This window comes from Octopus sinensis, linkage group LG4 (assembly GCF_006345805.1).
Source record: "Octopus sinensis linkage group LG4, ASM634580v1, whole genome shotgun sequence".
NCBI lineage: Eukaryota > Metazoa > Mollusca > Cephalopoda > Octopoda > Octopodidae > Octopus > Octopus sinensis.
In genome coordinates, this window is record NC_043000.1 from 47,674,293 (window position 1) to 47,688,914 (window position 14,622).

Genomic DNA, 14,622 nt, shown 5'->3' on the forward strand with positions numbered 1-14,622 from the left:
ATGAAGAGTATTATAACGAATTTACTTATTCGGAGTTAAAGATCATATTTTGTACATTTTCAGATTTTTATATTAAGAACTCGGTTTAATAATTATCGTGACATCGTAATTCACACACGATGCTCTTTGCGTTTTAAGATGCCACAGAATGTACAGCATATAGTGATTCCAATATTTTTTAGCAACAAATCTAGTCCAATACTTTTTAAGGCTTATTATGACATTCTGTAACTCCTTTGAGCGTGCGCATTTTAAAATTCTAGTCGATGAATTGCTAAATGAACTGATGTCTTGAAAAGCTATACAATTAATAGAATTTGTTAATGATCTGGTATGCTATTAAGCGGGAACTCTGTCTAAATAATATTACAAAATTGTAATGAGTCTCACATCATATCATTCATCAAACACATACTATCTAAATAATGATAATGATGTAAGATAATACAGACTGGTATTTTGTCCGTCTTCATATTCTGAGTTCAAATTCTGCTGAGATTGAATTTGCCTTTCAGCCCTTCGGGGTCGATAAAACTAGTAGCAGTTGAGTACGAGAGTCGATGTAATCGACTAGGCCCCTCCTCCAAGATTTCAGACTTTGTGCCTATAATTGAAGGATTATTAATATAATATACAATTTATAATTATTTTAATTAAAATTTATTATTAGGGAAATATAGATATGTATGGTAAATACAACGATTAAATGCTAAACCGAGAATATCTACAAACAACTTAGCAATAACAGATTTTATATCCAAATTGTTCTTTTCTAAAATATTCACTAAGAATTCATAACGTATTTTCTTTTAGTTTCTTATCATTACATCTTTGTCACCCAATTAAAACACTGTATTTCCCTATTGTTACAGCGAGTATGCGCTCAGCTGGGTCGCAATTCTCTAAGTATCCCAATTGTCACAGTGTTGTAGTGTTCAGCTGGTCCTCGATTCAAAGTATTCTAAAGAAACTTATGAACAAAAGAAAAGCGCAAATACTGACTACTACAAGCAATTTTCAACACAGAATCTTCTCTCAAAGATATGCGCTCCGATTTCTATCCACTCATTCATACTAACATGTGTATATATATATATATATATATATATATATATCTGTCTCTTTCTCTCTCTCCCTCCCGCTCACTCTCTCACATACACTATATATATATATATATGCGTGTGTGTGTGTGTATGAATGTATATATATATATATTCGTCACTAGCTGGTGGTCGTCTCATACTGAGGGGGCGGATAACACCCAGGAACCTAGGTCTGTGAGTATCACGTAAGACTACAAATGGGAGCGATGACCACCCTTGCAAATACTATAAACGGACACAAACTGTGTGCCGCTAGCCAGCCAGAAAAGACATTTTCCTGGGGCTAGAACAACAATAACATCATCCTTTACAGGACTGCCACGTTATGTTGGCAAATAAACATTACTATTCGGTACTGTTACTGTATTTCTCGCACTAAGAGATTTTAAAACTTGTTGTTTTTCTCGATACGAGATCAGCGACAGAGTGTCCCTTAAAGAATATATAGTATTTGCGAGACACTAGCTGGTAGTTGTCTCACATTGAGTACTGATAACATCCAGAAACAAGGGGGTACAGTTGGACATTTATTTTCAATCATTACAATTGTTTCAACATAACTTCGTTTACTTGATTATGCAACCGTTTCCCTGCATTATGAGATCTAGTCCTGTTTCCTCAGGCGATATGCAAACATTGTCTCCCAAGTAACCGCACGCCTGGAGAACTGCGTTGTGTAGAAACACTTGTAGTGATTGGAAATAAGTGTTCAATCGTATTCCTTGTTGACTCTAATTTTTTTTCAGTTATCAATTCACACACGGCAGAAAATCCAATGCAAACTTGGAAGTACGTATGATACTACTACTGAATAGCACAGGGTGAAATATGAAAGTGGACGAGCTTAATACTATAATTTATACTGTACGTTCTTAATGGAATATACCATAACTATATATATATATACGAGGTCTAATAAATAACTATCAGAACTGTTTCCATAGTAACGAAGCTAAAGCACACAGAGGGAAGCCGCTTTGCACAGATTGACTTTGAACTCTATTGTGTAATCACACTAAGTTTTAACGTCCTAGCTCCCTTCCGCTGTTTACAGCAGTGCGTGGAAGGACGAGTGTAGCGTATGATTGTCGCATTGACCATGACAGAGAAAGTTATCGTGGCGATACCTGCTCAGAGGCCTACGCAAAATTGCAGAATGTGTATGGAGAAAAGTGTATGAGCCGCATCAAAAGTGTACGAGTGAGTCAGATGTTTCCACAATGGTCGAAAAAGTTTCGATATTGATGAATGCTCTGCAGCACTAAGAAAAACATTGCAACCAGCAGAACTGAGAAAAATATCGCAGATATGCGGGCAGTTGAGACGGGAAATCGTCGAATCACTTTCCTTGAGTTATCAAAAGATATGCAGATTAGTTACGGTTCAGTTCAGACCATTTTCACTGAAGATCTGGGAATGAGACGCGTGTCTGGCAAGTTTGTGCTAAAACTGCATTCAGCTGACCAAAAAGACACCCGGGTTTCAGTTGCATAAGATCTCCTTGATTATGTCGAGAACGATGAAAACCTTTTGAAAACATTGTGTAGGCCTCTGAGTAGGTGTCGCCAAGCTTTTGGAAAAAAGACATTTTGCCCAACTTTCTGTCATGGTCAACGCGACGATCGCACGCTACACATCTTCCTTCCAAATACTGATGTAAACAGCGGAAGTAAGCTAGAGCGTTAACACTTAGTGCGCATGCACAGTATAATTCAAGGTCAATCTGTGCCCAGCGGTATCACTCTACATGCTTTAGCTTCGTTACTTTGGGTTGTCATACGCATTGATCAGACCACGTGTATGTATGTATGTATGTTTGTAGGTATACACACACACACACACATATATATATATATAGGTATATGTGAAGGCGCGTGGCTTGGTGGTCCGGGTGATGTACTCACGATCTAGGGACAGCAGGTTCAGTTCTGGACCAACAGGCGTGTTCTGTTCTTGCGCAAAACTCTTCACATCACATTGCTTCGGTCCATTCAGTTGTAAATGGGTAACTCTGTGACGGAATAGTCTTTCGACCATGGAGAATGTTGACCTGCGCACCTAGCCATCGGGATGGCGTCATTCGGGAGCTAAAACGCATTGTGACCAGTGATGTATTACAGCATCTGATTGTCTGATCGATCACGTGATCACGTGATATAGGTATATGTATATATATATATATATATATATATATATATATATATATATATACCTATATTACATGATCACGTGTATAGACATATGAATACAAACATATATATGTATACATAATATACAAACATATATATATATATAGAGAGAGAAGGGGAGAGAAAAAAACATATGTTTGTATATCCTTGTATGTGTAACAAGGCTATCATTGGTTTCATGTTAAGAAAAATGTCTTAACATTTCTTTCAAGCCGATCACATGGAGGAATGGTGTTTGAAAAATTGTTAAGGTATTAAGATATTTTTTTAAACACGAAACCGATGGTGGCCTAAATACACAAATAAAAAATCTATCCACCAATGCGGTATTGAGCACTCATTCTCGTTGTCTGACTTTTATGTAAATGTATGTTTCTATAAAAATATAAAATGTATAATTTTTTTTTACATAGTGAAAGGGCAGTTAAACCCCAAACCACGAAAAAAAGTCTCATGGCTTTATGTATACTAACCACTGGTAATACATTATTTTAATTTCTTACCCCCATATTTACGATAGTATATGTTTGTATATTATAAGTGTGTAAATACATACATAGATGCATACGTACAGATGCATGTTGCGTCTATGTGTATGCCTTAAGCATGGCACTTTATTTTATGTTGTCCTTCTATACTAGTTGGAAACGAATACGGCCAAGTGTTGGTGCAGCCTTCTCTCACTTCAAAATCATATATGCATTCAAACACACACACGCATATATATATATATATATATATATATATATATCATTATATAAATTAATATATTTGAATAAAATAATATTATTTTTCTAAGATGGCGAGACCGAAAATGTGGGGAAAAGTTATTAGACTAAGTGTTTTATTATTTCAATGTACCTGATTTTGTTTCACTTACTCTATGAAAAAAAAAGTGTGAAACGTTTTTAATAAAAAAAAATTAACTTCAAACGCTGTCATTTCTTCAGTACAAGTATCAAAGAAATAAATCATGTTTCTAATATATGCATACTTACATGTGAACATACACATATGTGTGCATGTCTATTTTCAATAATGCTTGCATATATATTTTTTAGATATGTAACTATGTCCATACCTCGAGTGTCAACTTGAATTCAATCTATAATATTCAATATATCAATACTCGGGATTCAAATATTTTTTGGATATTTTTTCTCACTTCTTATATCTACTGAGTATTTTGTTTTGTTTCTTTTTATGTTAAATGCTTTACACGCTGAAGTGTCTTATACTATCCTGAAATTTTTTTCGCCAGCACTTTGTGTGTGTATATATGCATGAGTGTTTATGTATGTGTATCTGTGTGTATTCACGTATATGGGAGAGAGAGAGAGAGAGAGAGAGAGTGTGTGTATGTGTGTGTAATGTATGAGAACATATATGTATATGTATGTAGGTGCATGTATGTAGGTGTATGTATGTATATATATATATATATATATATATATATATATACATGTATATTTATATATAGAGACATATACACATATATATGTATATATATAATATATATGTGTGTGTGTGTGTGTGTGTGTGCATGTGTGCATTTGTGAATATGTATTTATGTATATATGTGTATATCTATATCTATATCTGTCTATCTATCTATTTATATATATATATATATATATATATATATATATATGTAAGCACCAGCATGCCAATATCTTATGTGTGGTCTCGTCTTTTTTATCATTCTATTTTCTTTATATTTTCCTTGATCTCTATCAAGCTACGTATATCTTGACTTTGACTTAAGAAATATCCGTGCAACAGATTGTATTTATATCTTAACAAATCCTTTTAGCTATGCCCTCTCGGTATTCTTTTCAACCTGATTTTTATTTTCCTTTATTTTTTTTTATCTTTCTGAGCTTTTTTAAGCTTTGTCAAGATTTGATTGATAATAACTAGAGATCATGTTTTATTGAAAATAACTCCAATTTTTCTCCTTTTAAAAATAAAATATTCTACATTTCTCATTCTTATCTTCTTTGTTTCTTACAGTTTACGAGGATTATTATCAAATTTTATTTGTGAGGAAGAAAAATGTACATACAAATAATGCCTCCTTTTATGTTTCGTTTATTTAATGTTGTTGTTGCTGTTACTGATGTTGTTTAGATCCATGTCAGCTCTAATCGAGCAAGCCTATGATCAAAGCTGTTACAGCCCCATCTAGCTTATTTTTTTTCATTATGTTCAAGCAGTGCCCGATTTAGATATAAGCTAAGCAAGCAGCAACATAGCGGTTGACGATGCGCAGGGCTCTCAAAAATAGCTAAAAGGCAAAACATTTGTAACAAGTATTTTCTACGCTTTATGTAGCTTTTCTAAGACTGTTAGATGCTATTTGAGTAAGATTATACCTCTATTTCTCTTAAGTCGAGCCAAAATGTAAATGCTCTCTCAATGGCTCCATGTCATTGCTGTTGCTTGCCCCCAAGATCAACCTTCATCGAGCAGACTTATCATCAAAGGTGTACCAGCCATCATTTGTATACATCTACGACTGCATAGTCCAGTGTTTTCCTTCTTCTATTCATATTGAGAGGCGTAATTTGATGGATATTTCCTATTTCTAGCACGGCAAACAACGACATATAATAATAATTTTCCTTTTTCTATTCATATTGAGAGACGTAATTTGATGGATATTTCCTATTTCTAGCACGGCAAACAACGACATATAATAATAATAATAATAATAATAATAATAATAATAATAATAATAATAATAATAATAATAATAATAATAATAATAATAATAAAGAAGCTTCATTCTATCATCAAGGAAAGCAAGAAGCTTCATTCTATCATCAAGGAAAGCAAAAAATTTGCTATTGATCTCGTGCAGGATACCCAAACTGAACAACCCGAGGGAAGTACGGCAACTATTGTTGCAAAGAAGGTGAAAATGATGGCAAGGAAAAAAGCACACGAGCAATTGGCTGATAGGTGGGAGGAGAAACCTCTGCACGGCAAATATGTGACCCGCAGCAAACAAGCTGATGTTGACCAGAAGCAAACCCATCAGTGGCTGCGGAGCTCAGGGCTAAAAGCAGAGAGCGAAGGTTTCATCCTGGCTGCTCAAGACCAAAGCCTATTAACCCGGAACTACCAGGCCAATGTGATGAAAAATGGAGCAGACCCAAAATGCCGATTCTGCAACGACATGATTGAAACAGTGGACCACCTAATCTCTGGATGTAAAGTCTTAGCACCAGTGGAGTATAAATTAAGACATGACAGAGTTGGCCAATATCTCCACTGGCTAATAAGTCGGCATTACAATATCAAAACTGCCGACAAGTGGTATAATCACCACCCTGAGGCTGTAACTGAAGGAGAAAATGTAACCATTCTGTGGGACTTTCCAGTACATACAGACCGAACCATCAAGGCCAATAAACCAGATATTGTTGTGAAAGACCAAAACAATAAAGTTTGCTTATTGATCGACATGAGCATCCCCTGTGATCATAATATCTCAGCGAAAGAGTTTGACAAGCTCAGAAAATATAAAGACCTACTCATTGAAATTGAGAAAATGTGGCATCTCAAGGCTGTTACAATACCAGTGATCGTAGGAGCACTAGGAATGATCAAGAAGGGAACCGAAAATTATATGAGAATGATCTCTGGCTTACCATCCCTGCAAGAAGTGCAAAAGATTGTCTTAACTGGTACATCACACGTATTGAGAAGAGCATTGTCGATGTGAGAACTGTTGCTGCTCATGTATTTTAATTTAACTTTAAAAAAAAAAAAAAAAAATGAACGAACTACTGAGTTTGGTTTAATGGCCTACCAATATACACTATGAGTTTCTTTGCCCTAGGAGTCGGGAAGACACTCGGCAAGAAATGGAAGAAAATTTGAAAGAAGAAGAAAAAAAAGTAATAATAATAATAATAATAATAATAATAATAATAATGATAATAATAAAAATAATAATAATAATGGTTGTGATGCATGTGCCTGGTGTACCCTTATCAGACGGGTAGTCATGATGGGTATATTGGGCTTCGTATATTTTACCCCAGTGTCACTTTGATGGCATGAACTGCTCTCTCACTCAATAATAATAATAATAATAATAATAATAATAATGATGATGATGATAATAATAATAATAATAATAATAATAATAATAATAATAATAATAATGATAATAATGATAATAATATAATAATAATAATAATAATAGTAATAATAATAATAATAAAATATATGCGCCCTTTTAAAGCTTAGCCAAGCTCATGGGCCCGGTGTTTCAATGGAGTACGTGTTCCCCAGCTGGACGGGACGCCTGTCCCTCGCAGCGTTACTCATTTTTGCCAGATGAGTGGACTGGAGCAACGTGAAATGAAGTGTTTAGCTCAAGAACACAACGCGTCACCCGGTCCAGTAATTGAAACCACAATCTTACGATCTTGATGCTGACACTCTAACCACTAAGCCACGCGCCTCCACAAACAGCGCGACAAATACGTTCCCTTGTGAATTTTTTAAGCGCCAAGCATTAAGTCTTTTGCTGTTGTTGTTACTTAGTCACAAATCAACCGGTTACAGATAGATTACGTTCTACCACCACATCGTCTATAATGTCGCCTGGGCGGCAATAATATAAGAAGCAGAGTCCATTCATATTTCCAGCATTTAAGATGACCATTTATATCTATGGTATTCTCTTCAGGTTACGTATGTTTCTGTTACTTGCAAACAGAAAAAACAACAACACGTGGAACAATTACAGAATTATTATTAATAGGCGCTCAGGAAAAGATGGAAGCAGGAAGGTATGACGTTTCGAGCGGAGCTCTTCGTCGGAAACATAAAGAAGGAAGAGAGAGGAAAGAAAGATCCCAAAGTGGGCAACAAGAGGGAGAAAAAAAAAAGACGACTGGTGTTTACGAAGTACACATGGTGAAAGGCGGAAGTTTACGATAACAAGAGCAAAGTAGGTTTTTAAAGCCAAAAGAGTGGAGACAGGGTTGGTAACGCAACAGATGTGTGTGTGTATGTGTGAGTGTGTGCGTGTGCGTGTGTGTATGTGTGTGTGAGGCGAGATAAAAAACAAAAAATATATGTATATGTTAGTGTGTGCGTCTGTGTGTAGGCGTGTGAGGTAGGGCGAACAGTAGTAGGCAGCAGACAGTGGTTAGTAGTAAGAAAATGAAGGAAGGAGGAAGGGAGGGAGGGGAAGGGGTGGGGGCGTATGTAACGTGCCAGTAGTAGTGTGTGTGTGTCCAGTGTCGTAGTTGTATTAATGGCGAGTAGATTTATATATATATGTGTATGTATATGTATATACATATATATATATTATATATATATATATATATATATATACATTCATACATACATATAAGCCAAGGGCACGTAGCGTTCCATTAATTGATAAGGTAAAAACATAATAAATGCACAGAAAAACGGAAAACAGACACAGAAGGTCACCAACTCCTCATCATTTATCGGCCAGAGAGTCAGGCGCAAAATTGCGTTTGACCCTGTGTCCGATAACTGATGGGACGTTGGTGACCTCCTGTATCTGCTTTTCGTTTGTTTGTGCATTTATTATACGTTTTATTTTTACCTTATGTATATATATATATATATATACATATATAAACGAGGCATTTCAATAAACGTAAACCTGTAAGCTTTACAAAACGCTTTAGTATTTGTTGCCCTGATTGTTATTTGTAATATTAATAGTAATAATAGAACTATTATTGTTGCTGTGAAATAGCCCAGTCGTTCTTATCGGCGATCTATGTCATGTTGTCTGGCATTCAAAGAAGTCTTTGATTCAGACATTAACCGTAGCCATTTCTACAATGCATACTGTCCCAAAGTGCAGGATTTATTCGATTGAAAAGAAATATTATTGATTTCCTCATGATGATATTTATAATCCGAATGTAAATAAGTGCTGCTTTTTGGCAGAATGAAATTCTAACCGTTAATCCACATTGTTATGTGGTAACAGAAAGATAAATAATAGTAACCACGTGGGTCGAGATCAGTCCCAATGCGTGGCACCTTTGGCAAGTGTCTTCTACTGTAGCCACGCGCCGACTAAAAGCTTGTGAGTGGATTTGGTAGACAGAAACTGAAGGAAACTGGCCAGCGTGTGTGCGTCTGAATGTCTGTATCTATCACACACACACACACACACTCACACACACACACACACACACACACATATACATATATATATATATGGCAAATGAAAGACGGAAGATGGAATATATATATATATATATATATATATATAAGAAAATAGTAAAGTGTGAAAAAACGACAGAAGGCTTAAATGTTAAAAAATATATATATTTGTGTCAAAATGTCTGGAGAATATTGGAAAATTTTTTTTTCCTTTCCTTAAAATGACATAATTTTAAAAATTTTTAAAGAAATTACCGGTTTCGCGTGTAGCTTTTCAAATTTCTTGTGACGTTATGTTTATATTGCATGGAATTATCGTTGTTTTTATTTCCAAGAGATTTCTAAATAAGGGGAGGTAGTGAGTGATTTTTTCCGGTGTAGGGGAGATAATCGCTTAAAAATTTTTTTTCCCTTTTCCTTGTTAATTTCTCTGTGTCAGTATGTTCGGATGGTTGAGTCTGGGTTTGTACTTTTCAATGAAGAATGTTTCCTTGTTCAGTCTCATTTGTGTTGATGATCCGAAAGCACATTGGTAAAATGGGAAGATTAAAAATTGTGGCAGTAGTTGCTTTGCGCATTTCTCAATGTGCTCACTAAAAGGTATCATTCTATATTCTGGGAATGCAATCTGTTGTCGATGCAGTGTGCATCTGCGCCTGAGTGATAGTCCCGTGGAACCCACGTAGTCTTGGTGGCAGCCCGAGCATTTAATAACATAAATTATGTTTTCAGAGGCACAAGTAAAGTTAGATTTGATCTTAAATTTCTGTCCCTCTTTAAAGAAGAATTCTGATCCTTCCAATAGGTTAGGACATGTTGCACAGTTCGATCTACCACATTTTTTTACTTTTGCATCCGTAATTTTAGAAGACAATTTTGCCTTTGTGAGAATCTTTTTAAGTGATTTAGGCTGTTTGTAGCTTTTAATGATTTGGTGTATGTTTAGAATTTCCTTTAATTTTGGGTTTTTATGAAGTATTGGTAAATTCTGGGTGATGATGGTGAAGGCTTCTTTGTTTCTGGGGTTGTATGTAGATATGTAAGGTAGTATTTTCGGGGAAGGTGTGTTGTTGTGTTGAACTTTTCTTAAAGTTTCTATGTTGATTTCTGTTGCACGTCTGATCCCATCCTCTATGAGTTGAGCTGGGTAATGTCTGTCAATTAGGGTGTTTTTGAGTTCTTGCAGTCTAAAGTTCCTGGTATTTTGTTCTGACACTATTGTGCATATCCTTCTTGCAAGGTTGAAGGGGATGTTTGTTTTAGTGTGTCTTGGGTGGCATGAATTAAAAAGAAGGTATTGTTTGGCGTCTGTGGCTTTGTAAAAAAGCCACATATATATATACATACACACATATATATATATGTATACATATATATATACATATATACATATATACATATATATGTATGTATGTATCTATATCTATCTATCTATTATATATATATATATATATATATATTATATATATATATATATATATATATGATGCATCAGCATGGCCGCAGCTCTGAGCTGAAACTAGAAAGAGAAAAAAAATATATATACTAGCAGAAAGACCGCCCTCCGGGTGGTTTTCTGCTGGCCACTCAATAATATTTCCACATTGATGCCTAAATCTAATCATTTTTATGATATTTTACGTCCTATTATTTCTTTGTATAATAGCGCTCACTTGCTTAGTAAATATTGCTTTCATTATTTTATCAGTGATAACCTCTCTTTTTTAAAGAGTCAATCTGTTACATATATATATATCATTAATAATTGGTAGAACTTACATAGGTATGCATAGATAGATAGATAGATACATACATACATACATACATACATACATATATACATACATACATACATACATACATACATACATACACACACACTCAAACAAAAAAGACTGGTGCTGTGAAAATTCATGGGAATGACATTTCCTTACTTTTTCAAATATACCCAAATTTAAAATAATCTAATATAACGATATCATTCATTCGGCATATGTTGAAATATGCAAAAACAACTTAATTCCACACAAATATATGCTGCTTTACATATAATTTATGCGTCAATTCTATTTACTGAAACTTGTTAAAAAAAACATATTTTGCTTTAAAATTGTATCTCATTGTAGACACAGTTGTCAGTAATCATGCTGTTTTCATTTCTCTCAGCCAATATTTTTACATTAGCCTTTGAACTCTAGATAATGCAACATACAGCTGACCATGTGAGAAAAATTGTGTCTAAAGATATTATATATTCCACTTTGTTCAAAAGTCTGTCCCTGTGCCTTGTTGTACGTTAAGGCAAAAGCTGGCTTGACAGGAAATTTTTTGCGTGTAAATAGAAATGGAAATTCCATTTCTTGAGATAAATGTAATATTCTTTGGATTAGCAGAGTTGATCCTGCATAAGGACCAGAAGCAAGCTTAGCCTTAATAACATTATCATGTCCATTACTAACATTAAAATTTCTCAGAAGCATTATGCATCGTTTTCTATTTTATATTTTTTATACTTTTATATTTTCAGTTTGACAATGTGTGGCGGAAACCCTGATGGTGTAGGTTTGTTGATGAACTTGACTGGGTACAGAGTTTCATTACCAACGGTATCAGAGTTTCTGTATATGCTTAGCTCACCAGGACTCGTGGTCAACAGAAAAATCATTAATATATTGTGCTGCTTCATTTGTTGGAGTCACGATAATTCTATTTGCAAGCCAGACAAGGTTTGTGAAGTTATTTTTGAGGTCAGCATATACAAAATCACATAGATCAGAAAGAGTACCTCTTTCAAGGCAAGGGTCATTGGGTAGTTTGATTTTGAATTCACCCAGGTTTTTTTTCAGTAGAAATGTTACCATTTCCTTCATCAAGAAGGTAATTAGCAAACTCTCTTTCATCAGAATGACGTTCTGTAAAAAGTCATAGATTGCTTGTCAATTTCACTACTTCCACATGATCGCAAAGAAAAGATCTCTTTAGTGTTGCATCAACAATACACAATCTGTGATCTGACACCGTTATTTTGAAGTAGAATATTCTCTCGAGATACCGTAACCAGTCGGTCATTTGTAGAGGAAACAGAATCATGTCTACGTCTCCGTGCATATTCAGGCATCTGTTACAGACGCTTTGCCCTGGTTTTATCTGATTCTGCCGGTGTGCCTTTGCTGCTAAATGTTCTTTTTCAGTCGCATATTATACATAAATGAAAGCAGTTAAAAACTATCTTGTTTAGCGTGCTAAAAATAGCAGCAATCGCATAGTTATTATTCCTTTCTACTTCAGGGACAAGGCCCAAAATTTGGGGTGAGGCCAGTTGATTAAATAGACACCAGTACGTACCTGGTACTTAATTTATCGACTCCAAAAGGATGAAAGGTAAAGTTGGCATCGGCGGAATTTGAACACAGAACGTAAAAGCAGACGAAATACCTATTTCTTTACTACCCGGAAGGGGCTAAACACAGAGGAGACAAACAAGGACAGACATAGGTATTAAGTCGATTACATCGACGCCAGTGCGTAACTGGTACTTATTTAATCGACCCCGAAAGGATGAAAGGCAAAGTCGACCTCGGCGGAATTTGAACTCAGAACATAGCGGCAGACGAAATACTGCTAAGCATTTAGCCCGGCGTGCTAATGTTTCTGCCAGCTCGCTGCCTTAATCACAGAGTTTTTACTGTAAGGCTTATAGCGTTCCAAGTAGCCATACCAACAACATCACTTCTTCATTTAAAAACAAAAATTATACCGGTACATTAAGGAATTTTCATTTTATCAAAAACTAGCAGTATCGCCCGGCGTTGCTCAGTTTTGTAAGGGAAATAACTATAAAGCATTTTTAGAGAGTTATAGCCAAAAAGTAGCAAAAAAATGGAAAAAAATGATGGTAAATTTTTTTGAGAGTTAAAAAAGGTGGAGTTGCGTCTCCTAAACAGTTTGTGGTTTGTGTTTCTGATTCTCGACCCCATGTCGAATTTATCGATTTTTTTCAGAACTGGGGGAACTTTTCAGAATTTTCGCTGCGTTAGTTTTGAATTATGACATTGGGCTATGTGTGTGTCAAGTTTCATCAGAATCGGTTGAAAGCCGTGGTCAGGGTGAGGGTACAAGCAAACAGACACACAGAAACACACACAGACAAACTGCCGTTTATATAGAGAGAGATATTCATTTCGAGCCTTCGACAACAATATGAGTCTTCAAAGACAGTTGTTCCCATAAGTTCCAAACTAAAATTTAGGATTTATGAAGGATCAAATTTGAAAACAAAGATATGACAGTGGAGACATAGAAGGAAACCGACGAAAACAAACAAGGAGTGTCGTATATATTCAGAAAAAAGGAGGTCGCCAGAATTTTGGAAAACAATTTCATTTATTCATTATTAGCGCTTTCATTCGTTTTTCGAACTTGTCACATAAAATTGTGAGTATGCGCACAGGTTACTCATTTATATAAAACAGATTTTATATAAAGTTAATCCAAACATGAAAGCACGGAAAAACACAACAACGCGAGGACGTGGAACAAATATAGATTTAGGAGGGTTTAACGTTTTGAGCGGAGCTCTTCGTCGGAAACATAGGAGAAGGAAAGATCCAGAGAAGGAAGACGGAGGAAAAAAATCGCCAACGGTACACACGCGGTCACATTTTGAATGAAAAATACTCAAATTCGTCGCAGTGGCGCGTGAGAGTCGTGAAGCGGAGTCCCTTACTAAGGAGAGAGCGCTCGGCAGCGGAGAGGGGGAGATTGGGGGGGTATAGTGACAACAGTGCGAGGGAGCAGGGTGGTGGGATGAGTGGGGGTCAGGAAGAGGGAGTGAAGAGGTGTGGGGAGGAGAGTTGGAATGGTTGGGTGAAGATGGGGTAGGCGTAGGAAAGTCAGGGTGGGGTGTGTGTGGGTCCGTGGAGGGTGCAGGGGGAAGGGGGATGGAGGAGGGGGTAGGTTCCATGACAATGGAGATAGCTAGCTAGCTAGATAGATAGACAGATAGATAGATAGATAGATAGATAGATAGATAGATAGATAGATAGATAGATAGATAGATAGATAGATAGATAGATAGACAATAAAGATAGGGTGGAGGGAGGGATTATTTTCAATTTGACATGTATTTACCATTTATTTAGTTAGTTATT